At 50.3% G+C, this 11,177-nt stretch overlaps 1 protein-coding gene across 2 annotated transcripts in view; it reads right to left on the reverse strand.

Moving 5' to 3' along the window:
• The window catches only part of LOC115656629 (dimethylaniline monooxygenase [N-oxide-forming] 3-like), a 64,721-nt gene extending 54,987 nt beyond the window's left edge, over positions 1–9,734 (reverse strand). For both annotated transcript variants that reach the window (XM_030573616.1, XM_030573614.1), the window contains exon 1: positions 9,373–9,734. The gene's annotated coding sequence lies outside the window, so the exon portion shown is untranslated. The remainder of the gene's footprint in view (positions 1–9,372) is intronic.
• Between the last annotated feature and the right edge of the window lie 1,443 nt (positions 9,735–11,177).

Here is an 11,177-nt window from a genome sequence, read left to right on the forward strand (position 1 = left end):
GAGCCATCCACAAGGGCCCCGTCTGTGTTACCAGAGATCCAGACAGAGGTGGTGGAACCAGATCCCCTGCCAATGACTGCAACAGCCACAGTGCCTCCAGTCCCAGACCCGGACCTGGAAACGCAACCAGCACCAGAACTATTGCCAGCACTGACGCCAGCGCTTGCAAACCCATCTTCAACCCCAACGCCAGAGGGCATCAGCGGGCCTGAACTGGCGGAAGCAGCAGACAACCATATCCAAGAGGCTCAGCCAGAGCCTGAAATACCACCTGGTACACCAATGGGGAGTGGTGCACCAGCAACGAAAACAATCCCATCACCTACATCGCTTCCAGAGGGATCAAGCCGAAGTCCACAGTCTAAGGAGGAACTGGTGTCTCCAGCCTCAAGGGTACAGTTCCAGACTGAGCAGGAAGCAGATGACAGCCTTCAGAAAGCTTGGGCAGTGGCACGGAGCACCCCGCTGCCTCTCAGCTCTTTTAACCGATCCCAGTTTGTTGTAGAACAAGGACTTTTATACAAGGAGACTCTTTCTGGTGGATACTAGGAAGACTGGCATCTGCAAAAACAATTGGTAGTTTCAACTAAGTACCGGGGGAAGCTCTTAAGCTTAGCCCATGATCATCCCAGTGGCCATTCTGGAGTGAACAGAACCAAAGACAGGTTGGGAAAGTCCTTCCACTGGGAGGGGATGGGCAAGGACGTTGCCAAGTATGTCCGGTCTTGTGAGGTGTGCCAAAGAGTGGGAAAGCCCCAAGACCAGGTCAATGCCCCTCTCCAGCCACTCCCCATAATTGAGGTCCCATTTCAGCGAGTAGCTATGGATATTTTGGGTCCTTTCCCAAAAAAGACCCCCAGGGAAAGCAGTACATACTGACTTTCGTGGACTTTACTACCCAGTGGCCAGAAGCAGTAGCTCTAAGCAACACCAGGGCTAAAACTGTGTGCCAGGCCCTAACAGACATTTTTTCCAGGGTAAGTTGGCCCTCCAACTTCCTTACAGATTCAGGAACTAATTTCCTAGCAGGCACCATGAAAGATCTGTGGGAAGCTCATGGGGTGGATCACTTCGTTGCCACCCCATACCACCATCAAACCAATGGCCTGGTGGAGAGGTTTAATGGAACTTTGAGGGCCATGATACATAAATTCGTCACTGAACACTCCAGTGATTGGGACCTAGTGTTGCAGCAGTTGCTTTTTGCCTACAGGGCTGTACCACATCCCAATTTAGGGTTTTCACCATTTGAGCTTGTCTATGGCCATGAGGTTAAAGGGTCATTACAGTTGATGAAACAGCAATGGGAGGGGTTTACGCCTTCTTCAGGAACTAACATTCTAGACTTTGTAAGCAACCTACAAGCACCCTCCGACACTCTTTAGCCCTTGCTAAAGAAAACCTAAAGGATGCTCAAAAAGAGCAAAAGGCCTGGTATGATAGACATACCAGAGAGCGTTCCTTCAAGGTAGGAGACCAGGTTATGGTCTTGAAGGCACAACAGGCCCATAAGATGGAAGCATCATAGGAAGGGCCATTCACGGTCCAAGAGCGCCTGGGAGCTGTTAACTACCTCATAGCATTTCCCAATTCCTCCCTAAAGCCTAAAGTGTACCATGTTAATTCTCTCAAGCCCTTTTATTCCAGAGACTTACAGGTTTGTCAGTTTACAGCCCAGGGAGGAGATGACGCTAAGTTGCCTGAAGGTGTCTTCTACAAAGGAAAAAGTGACGGTGGCATGGAAGAGGTGACCCTCTCCACCACCTTGGAACGTCTGCAGCGGCAATAGATCAAGGAGCTGTGCACTAACTTCGCCCCATTGTTCTCAGCCACCCCAGGATGGACTGAATAGGCATACCACTCCATTGACACAGGTAATGCTCACCCAATTAGAACCCCACCCTACCGGATGTCTCCTCATGCCCAAGCTGCTATAGAACGGGAGATCCAAAACATGCTACAGATGGGTATAATCCGCTCATCTACCAGTGCATGGGCATCTCCAGTGGTTCTGGTACCCAAACCAGATGGGGAAATACGCTTTTGCATGGACTACCGTAAGCTGAATGCGGTAACTCGTCCAGACAACTATCCAATGCCATGCACCGATGAGCTATTGGAAAAGTTGGGACGTGCCCACTTCATCTCTACAATAGACTTAACCAAGGGGTACTGGCAAGTACCACTAGATGAACCCGCCAAAGAAAGGTCAGCATTCATCACCCATGCAGGGGTGTATGAATTTAATGTGCTTCCTTTCGGGCTGCGAAATGCACCTGCCACCTTCCAAAGAGTTGTAGATGGTCTCCTAGCAGGATTGGGAGAATATGCAGTTGCCTACCTCGATGATGTGGCCATTTTTTTCTGATTCATGGCCCGAACACCTAGAACACCTGGAAAAAGTCTTTGAGCGCATCAGGCAGGCAGGACTAACTGTTAAGGCCAAAAAGTGTCAAATAGGCCAAAACAGAGTGACTTACCTGGGACACCTGGTGGGTCGAGGAACAATAAACCCCCTACAGGCCAAGGTGGATGCTATCCAAAAGTAGCCTGTCCCAAGGTCAAAGAAACAGGTCCAATCCTTCTTAGGCTTGGCCGGGTATTACAGGCGATTTGTACCACATTACAGCCAAATCACTGCCCCACTAACAGACCTGACCAAAAAGACCCAGCCGAATGCAGTTAAGTGGACTGCTGAGTGTCAGAAGGCCTTTACCCAGCTTAAGGCAACACTCATGTCTGACCCTGTGCTAAGGGCCCCAGACTTTGACAAGCCATTCCTAGTAACCACGGATGCATCTGAACGTGGTGTGGGAGCAGTTTTAATGAAGGAAGGACCAGATCAAAACTTCCATCCTGTCATGTTTCTCAGCAAGAAATTGTCTAAGAGGAAAAGCCACTGGTCCATCAGCAAAAAAAAAAATGCTACGCCATTGTGTATGCCCTGGAAAAGCTAAGCCCATACATTTGGGGACGTCGGTTCCAGCTACAAATCGACCATGCTGCGCTAAAGTGGCTTCATACTGCCAAGGGGAACAACAAAAAACTTCTTCAATGGAGTTTAGCTTTCCAAAATTTTAATTTTAAAATTCAACACATTTCAGGAGCTTCTAACAAAGTAGCTAATGCACTCTCCCATAGAAGTTTCCCAAAATCAACTGGTTAAAAATTGTCCTTAAAATGTAAAAAGTCTTGTAGTTTACATACTTGGTAGTATATGTAAAGGTGCATGTGTTGTATTAATCTGTTTATTCTAAAGTTCTAGAAAGAAATCACCGCCAGTGTGGTTCCACACTCTCTGAGATTTGGGGGTGTGTGTCATAAACAGATAGTTAAGGATTAATGTCTCTTTTACCTGTAAAAGGTTAACAAGCTCAGTGAACCTGGCTGACACCTGACCAAAGGACCAATCGGGAGACAAGATACATTCAAATCTTGGTGGAGGGAAGTTTTTTTTTGCGCTGTTTGTTCTGTTCTTTGGTCTCTCTTGGGATTAAGCGAAGCCGGACATGCAACCAGATTTCTCCTATCTTACTGAAACAGTCTCTCAGGTTCAAAATAGTAAGTAATAGATAGAAAGCGGATTAGATTTATGTTTCTTTTCTTTATTTGCAAATGTGTATTTTGCTGGAAGGATATTTCACCTCTGTTTGCTGTAACTTATACTTAGGCTGGGAAGGGGAGTCCCTCTGGTCTGGGTAAAGCTGAGACCCTGTAAACATTTTTCCATCTTGATTTTTACAGAGATAATTTTTATTTTTTTCTTTCTTTAATTAAAAGCTTTTCTTTTTAAGAAGCTGATTGATTTTGTCCTTGTGTAAGACCCAAGGGGACTGGGTCTGAACTCACCAGGGATTGGTGGGGGAAAGGAGAGAAGGGGGAGGAAAAGGTTAATTTTTCTCTGTGTTAGGATCCAAAGAGTTGGCATCAGTGTCTCTCTCTCAGGGAGAGTCTGGGAGGGAGAGAAAAGGTGGGGAAGGTGAATTCCCTTTCTGTTTTAAGATTCAAAGAGTTTGAATCACAGTATCTCTCAGGGTAACCCAGAGAGGGGAAGTCTGGGAGGGGAAGGTGGGGGGATGGTTTATTTCCCCTTGTTTTAAGACCCAGGGGGTTTGGATCTTGGTCTCCCCAGGGAAGGTTTTGGGGGGAGAAGGAGTGCACCAGATACTAAAGCTCTGGTTGGTGGCAGTGCTATAAGATCTAAGCTAGGAATTAAGCTTAGAAGGGACATGCAGGTCCCCACTTTCTGGACGCTAAAGTTCAAAGTGGGAAAGAGACCCTGACATGGGTGTACCATGGATTTATATAAGGGCAATAATATATTCTCCATCTTATTCTCTATCCCCTTTTTAATGATTCCTAACATCCTGTTTGCTTTTTTGACCGCCTCTGCGCACTGCATGGACAGTGAACAGTGGACAGAGAACTATCCACGATGATGCCAAGATTTTTTTCCTGACTCATTGTAGCTAAATTAGCCCCCATCATATTGTATGTATAGTTGGGGTTATTTTTTCCAATGTGCATTACTTTACATTTATCCACATTAAATTTCATTTGCCATTTTGTTGCCCAATCACTTAGTTTTGTGAGATCTTTTTGAAATTCTTCACAATCTGCTTTGGTCTTAACTATCTTGAGTAGTTTAGTATCATCTGCAAACTTTGCCACCTCACTGTCTACCCCTTTCTCCAGATCATTTATGAATAAATTGAATAGGATTGGTCCTAGGACTGACCCTTGGGGAACACCACTAGTTACCCCTCTCCATTCTGAGAATTTACCATTAATTCCTACCCTTTGTTCCCTATCTTTTAGCTAGTTCTCAGTCCATGAAAGGACCTTCCCTTTTATCCCATGACAGCTTAATGTACGTAAGAGCCTTCGGTGAGGGACCTTGTCAAAGGCTTTCTGGAAATCTAAGTACATTATGTCCACTGGATCCCCTTTGTCCACATATTTGTTGACCCCTTCAAAGAACTCTAATAGATTAGTAAGACACGATTTCCCTTTACAGAAACCATGTTGACTATTGCTCAACAGTTTATGTTTTTCTATGTGTCTGACAATTTTATTCTTAACTATTGTTTCGACTAATTAGCCCGGCACTGATGTTACACTTACCGGTCTGTAATTGCCGGGATCACCTCTAGAGCCCTTTTTAAATATTGGCATTACATTAGCTAACTTCCAGTCCTTGGGTACCGAAGCCGATTTAAAGGACAGGTTACAAACCTTAGTTAATAGTTCCGCAACTTCATATCTGAGTTCTTTCAGAACTCTTGGGTGAATGCCATCTGGTCCCAGTGACTTGTTAATGTTGAGTTTATCAATTAATTCCAAAACCTCCTCTAGTGACACTTCAATCTGTGACAGTTCCTCAGATTAGTCACCTACAAAAGCCAGTTCAGGTTTGGGAATCTCCCTAACATCTTCAGCCGTGAAAACTGAAGCAAAGAATCCACTTAGTTTCTCCGCAATGACTTTACCCACAAGTCGACAAAACGAAAATTGCCAAAGGGTGTTCTACACTTGCTCCCTCTATTGACAGATCATGTCCATATTGGGGACACCATCATAGATAGGGTGAGCAATGCACCATGGGTATGTATCCCATAGTGCAGTGTTGTGGGAAGGAAGAGCTGATCAATGTGCATCTTGGGATTCTCTCTGAGTTCTCCCACAGTCCCCTCAGCTGCTGAGAGCAGTATCATGAGTAGCTCTGTGAACTCTCTGTGCTGAGGAATAGCAAAACAACACTGCAGTCCATCCCCCTCCTCCTGCAGTAGCAATCTGCCTGCTGCTGTGTTCCTAGCACAGTGTAGAACAGGAGCATTCCAATGATTTGCTCTTTGTTTGTTCCCCTGTGACAGAGCAGAGCAGCCCCGCACTGGTATTGCCGGAGTTAGTCCTTCCTTCCTAGCAGAGGAAGCCATGCCTCTGAGGCTCTGCTTGGCATGCTCCAACTAGAGAACAGGTATAAAAGCCTGCAGAGCTGCTCAGTCTAGGCCAGGGGTCGTCAACCTTTCAGAAGTGGTGTGCTGAGTCTTCATTTATTCACTCTAATTTAAAGTTTCATGTGCTGGTAATACATTTTAATGTTTTTTAGAAGGTCTCTCTCTACAAGTCTATATATTATATAACTAAACTAGTGTTATATTGTGAAATAAACAAGGTTTTCAAAATGTTTAAGACGCTTCATTTAAAATGAAATTAAAATGTTGACCTTACGCCACCGGCCCACTCAGCCCACTGCTGGTCTCGGGTTCTGTTCACCTAGGCTAGCAGTGGGCTGAGTGGGGCCTGTGGCCGGGACCCCAGCTGGGTAGGGTCTGGCAGCCAGAACCCACACCGGCAGCGGGCTCTGCGGGGCCAACAGCTGGGACCCCAGACCGGCAGTGGGGTGAGCGGCTCAGCCCACTGCCACTCAGGGGTTCCATCCGTCGGCTCTTGCCAGCTGGGATCCTGGCTACCGGACCTGCTCAGCCCGCTGCCAGTCTGGGGTCCCAGCCCTGCCCATATACAGTGGGTACCTACCTTCTCCCTGGTTCTAGTCCATTCTCTTTCTCTCTCTGCACTGAGCTGAGGGTGGGAGTGGACCGAGCACAGGGCTGGGGGTGAAGGATCTGGTGAGCAGCTAGAATGAGGAAGGGGGCTCAGGGTTGGGGTAGGAGGTTTTGGATGTGGAGGCACTTACTTGGGCAGCTCCCATTTGGTATGAGGGGTGCAGGTGGGAATGTGAGTGGGGGTGCAGGAGCTCCCATTTGGTGCTCAGGGTGGGGGTGGGGATGTGCAGGGTGCATGGGATGTAGGGGGGCTGGGGACGTGGGGGGTGCAAGAGTCAGGGCAAAGGCCTGGGGGCATGTGAGGGGGGTGCAGGTGTCAGGGTAGGGGGGCTGGGTATGTGTGGGGGTGCCAGAGTCAGGGCTGGGGTCATGGGAGGGGCGTGAAGGAGTCAGCAGAGGGCTGGGTGGTACAGGGCTCAGAGCAGGGGCCAGGGGTTGTGTGGGGGTGCAGGGCTCAGGGCAGAGGACTGGATGTGTGTGTGGGGCGTCAGGGCTCAGGGCAGAGGGCTGGGTGACTACCCCCCCAGAACCGCCCCCGCTTCTTGTCCCGACTACCCCCTCCTGGGACCCCACTCCCTATCTAAGCCTCCCTGCCCCTTGTCCCCTGACTGCCCCCCTAGGAGCCTACCCCCTACCTGTCCCCTGACTGTCCCAACCCTTATCCACAACCCCGCACCCAGATAGAACTCCCTGGACTCCCATGCCTATCCAACAGCTCCCCGCCCTCTGACAGGACCCCCAGAACTCTGGACCCATACAACGCCTCCCTGCTCCCTGCCTACCCCAACCCCTCTCCACACCCCTGCCTCCTGACAGCCCCCTCGAACTCTCAACTCATCTAAGCCCCCCAGCTCCTTGTCCCCTGAGCACCCCCCATCCTAACTGCCCCCTGGACCCTCCTTGCTCGCTGTCCCCTGACCCCATCTACCTCCCACCCCCAACAGACCCTGGGACTCCCATGCCCCATCCAACCCCCCCTGCTCCCTGACTGCCCCATCCAGAGACCCCCGCCCCAACCATCCCCCCAGGATCCCACCCACCCTGGTTCCTGTCTCTTGACTGCCCCCACTCCTTACGCAACCCTCGCGGCCCCGGACCCGTTATTACGAGGTTCCCCGCTCATCTGGAGCTTTGCCGCCACGTGCGCGCGAGGTGGCAGGGCTCCGGGTGGGCGGGGAGTGTCTTTCCCTTCCCACGGACCCAAACACTGCCTCTCGGGAGCGTGCAGCCCCAGCCCCCAGAGCGCTGCGTGTGCGGTGGCAAGGCTCCAGGGGAAGGCAGTGGAGGGGTCGGCGACTTGCTGCACTTGGCTGGACGCTCTGGCCCAGGAGTGTGGACCCTGAAGCTTGCCGTGTCGGCAGGATTTTTAATGGCATGCGGAGTCCCAGCAGGCAGCCGCGTGCCATTAAAAATCAGCTCGCGTGCCATAGGTTGCTGACCTCTGGTCTAGGCTGACCACCGGAGGGGAAGGAAGCATGCCACCAGCTCCTGAGCAGGGACAGCCTGCACTCCAGGATCTGGAGGCCAGCCAAGCCAGGACATGCCCTCACGCAGTATGTCACAGAAGGGGAACAGACCAGAGGACCCGAAATGGAGGACCCGGAGGTTATGGTAGGAAGTGACCCAGGGGGACTTTAGAGGAAAACGGCATTAAAGCCATACAGGGGCTCAGCGTGTTTCAGGCGGATCCCTGCCGAGCCAGTGGCAAGGGAACTTGCCACTACCAGGGCCCTGGGTTGGGACCCGGTGGAGAGGGCAGGCCCGGGTCCCCCTATCCCTGGCACTGGAATCATATGGATCCTGGCCATTGAGCCATGCTGCCTGGATGTTCCAGGTGAGTTACCCAGACTCTGGCTGCTAGACCGCACTACCCTGCTTGTTAGGGGGATTGTGTAGAGCACTGTGGCCTAATGGCCAGGGTCCAATGTGGGGAGCGATGTATATGGACTCTGGCAATTGGGCCACACTGCCCAGATGTTTGGGGTGAGTTACCTGGATTCCAGCCACTAGGCCTCACTACCCCACCTGTGAGGGGGATTGTACGGACTCTGGCCATGAGGGTGCACTGCTCTGATGCTGGGAGTGATGTGAGGAGGGAGGCTATTAGGCTGCATCAGGCCACCCACAGAGAGGCAAGCATGTGAACTTGGGAGTGGTGAGGTTCCAACACTCCATTCCCCAAAGGGGCAGTGCGTTGCCAGGACCACCACATCCACAAACAGAGTAGCACACAAATACTTCCTGGAGTTTTGAAAGAGGAGGGGCGCATGCCTGGAAGGCAACAGAGATCAAAAGACAGAGCAGAGCAATCAGGACAGGTATCTTGGGATACTTCCAGAAGCCAGTTCTGTCAACAAAACAATCAGCAGTGTCTACACTGGCTCTTTGTCAACAATAAAGGGAGGGAAAAGAAAAGTCTCTCATGGGGCGGAAGTTTTTTGTTGCCAAAACTGGATGTTTTTTGCTACAAAAATCCCATTGTACACTCTTGGTGTTTTGTCACCAAAAGGCAGTTTTTGGTGGCAAGACTTGCCAGTGTAGACAAGCCCAAAGACTCCAGCATGGGAAGGCAGCACAAACTCTAGCAGCAGGGATGGCGCCTTTCCCCGCTGCCTCTGCCCTTCACTGACACATGTAGCTACACACTGCAGTGAGGACACGGTGTGTTTTTCATTGTGGCGTCACGTATGCTTACATGCCACCACCAGTGATGTGTAGGATAGATGTAACTTTATAGTTGTCATCATCCCCCTGCCCCCTTCTCGTGTAACAGGGAGTCCAACAAAGAAAAGTCCAGTGTTCTTACCTCAGGTCTTTGGCCCCTGACTCTAGGCCAGTGGTCCTTATACCCCCTTCTCTCAGGGCTTTCAAAAGTTCTTATCTCCTTATATCAAAGAGCCTCATGCCACATTCCCAGGCTGCTGGTTGGAGAACCCAGGCCCTCCTTCTCCTCTGGGTTCCAGCCCAGGGATTCTGTAGTGAGCAGGTAAGGTCAGTTTATCAGACACTCCATGTTTCCTCCCTTGGCTTCTTCCTACCTCAGCCTGTCAGCAGGCCTTTCCCTCAGCCCACTGTGCAGTTTTATTCCCAGGCTCCATGACCAGTCTAGGTTCTCTCTTCTTTCAGGGTCAGGGCTCACAGGGCTCCCCACTGGAGTCCTCCAGGAAATTCCAGCTGAAAAATGAAACTCACACTAACTTCTGCCCCAGGCTAAACAAATCCTTGGTACCATGGTAACCAAATGGCAGTTGCTCCAGGTCAATCAAGACGCCTGGGGCCAATTAAGATCTTTCTAGAAGGCAGTGGAGATAGCCACCTTGATTGGGACACCTGAAGCCAATCAAGGGCTGGCTGGAACTAGTTAAAAGCCTCCCAGTTAGTCAAAGAGGTGTGTGTGAGCAGGAGTGGGAGTGGCCCGGCCCGGCCGATAAAGAAGGTGTTTGGAGGAGGCCATGGGGAAGTAGCCCAGGGAGTTGTAGCTGTCATGCAGCTGTTACAGGAGGCTCTATAGACAGCTGCGATCCCCAGGGCCCTGGGCTGGAACCCGGAGTAGAGGGTGGGCCTGGGTTCCCCCTAAACCTCCCAACTCCTGATCAGACACAAGAGGAGTTGACCCAGACTGTGGTTTCCACTAGAGGGGAAGATCACTGAGGTGAGCAAATCAGCCATTAAGCGCAGGACCCACCAAGGTAGAGGAGGAACTTTGTCACACTGCTAGATTACAATGTGTATCTGGGCCAAATCTTCAACTAATGTAAATTGATATAGCTCCATTGACTTCAATAGGGCTATACCAGTTTGCATCAGCTGCAGATCTGGTCCTTTGTAACACCTGAACTATCTGAGGCTTTACTGAAGTTCAGGACTCTGCTAATGTCCCCCTTATTACAAACCAGAATATTGCTTTAACTGTGTTGTAACTGAGCCTTCTGACATAGATGCCTATCTGGGCCTGAGGGTGAGCTGCCTGTCACTGACCTTGCTGATTTCTCTCTTGGGCTGGGGAAGGTTGTATGAGGAGTAGGGCAGGCCAGGGTAACTATTACACTTTGTTTGCTTTAGGGCAGGGGGGGAAATTCCACTTGATTTCGTAACTGAATTCTTTAAACACCCATAATTCAGTCTTGCTGCCAGGCTGCGTTCAGGGCCTCATTTGGCATTTAGACTGATTTGGAACTAGGATAGGGGATTCTTAAACCCAATCTGGTAGTTGACAGTTTCCAGCTTTGTCCCTCCAGCAGAGCAGATCACAGTGCTTGTGTCACTGCAGGATGGCCTGTCTCCTGCATGCTTAGATGGGCTGTGTTTAGTCTCATAAAAAATGGGAGAGTTGAGAAATAGCCACAGGATGGAGCTGAAATCCAGGCCTGCAGTAACCAGGGGAAAGAATGAAGGGAAACCTTGCATTGAGGGTAGCTTGGAGGGGCACCTGTCCAGCTGGAGCACCTGGGATGGATTGAAGCACAGGTCCCACAGAATAGTCCATATTCATGCAACAATAACGCCCCAGATTCTGCTTATATCAGGCATGATCCATGTGCAGTGGGCTCAAAAACATATGAGGGGAGGGGCAGGGGACTGTCATCTCTTACAGAGCCTGTGGCCTGCAGA

The sequence above is a fragment of the Gopherus evgoodei genome, chromosome 8 (assembly GCF_007399415.2).
Source record: "Gopherus evgoodei ecotype Sinaloan lineage chromosome 8, rGopEvg1_v1.p, whole genome shotgun sequence".
NCBI lineage: Eukaryota > Metazoa > Chordata > Testudines > Testudinidae > Gopherus > Gopherus evgoodei.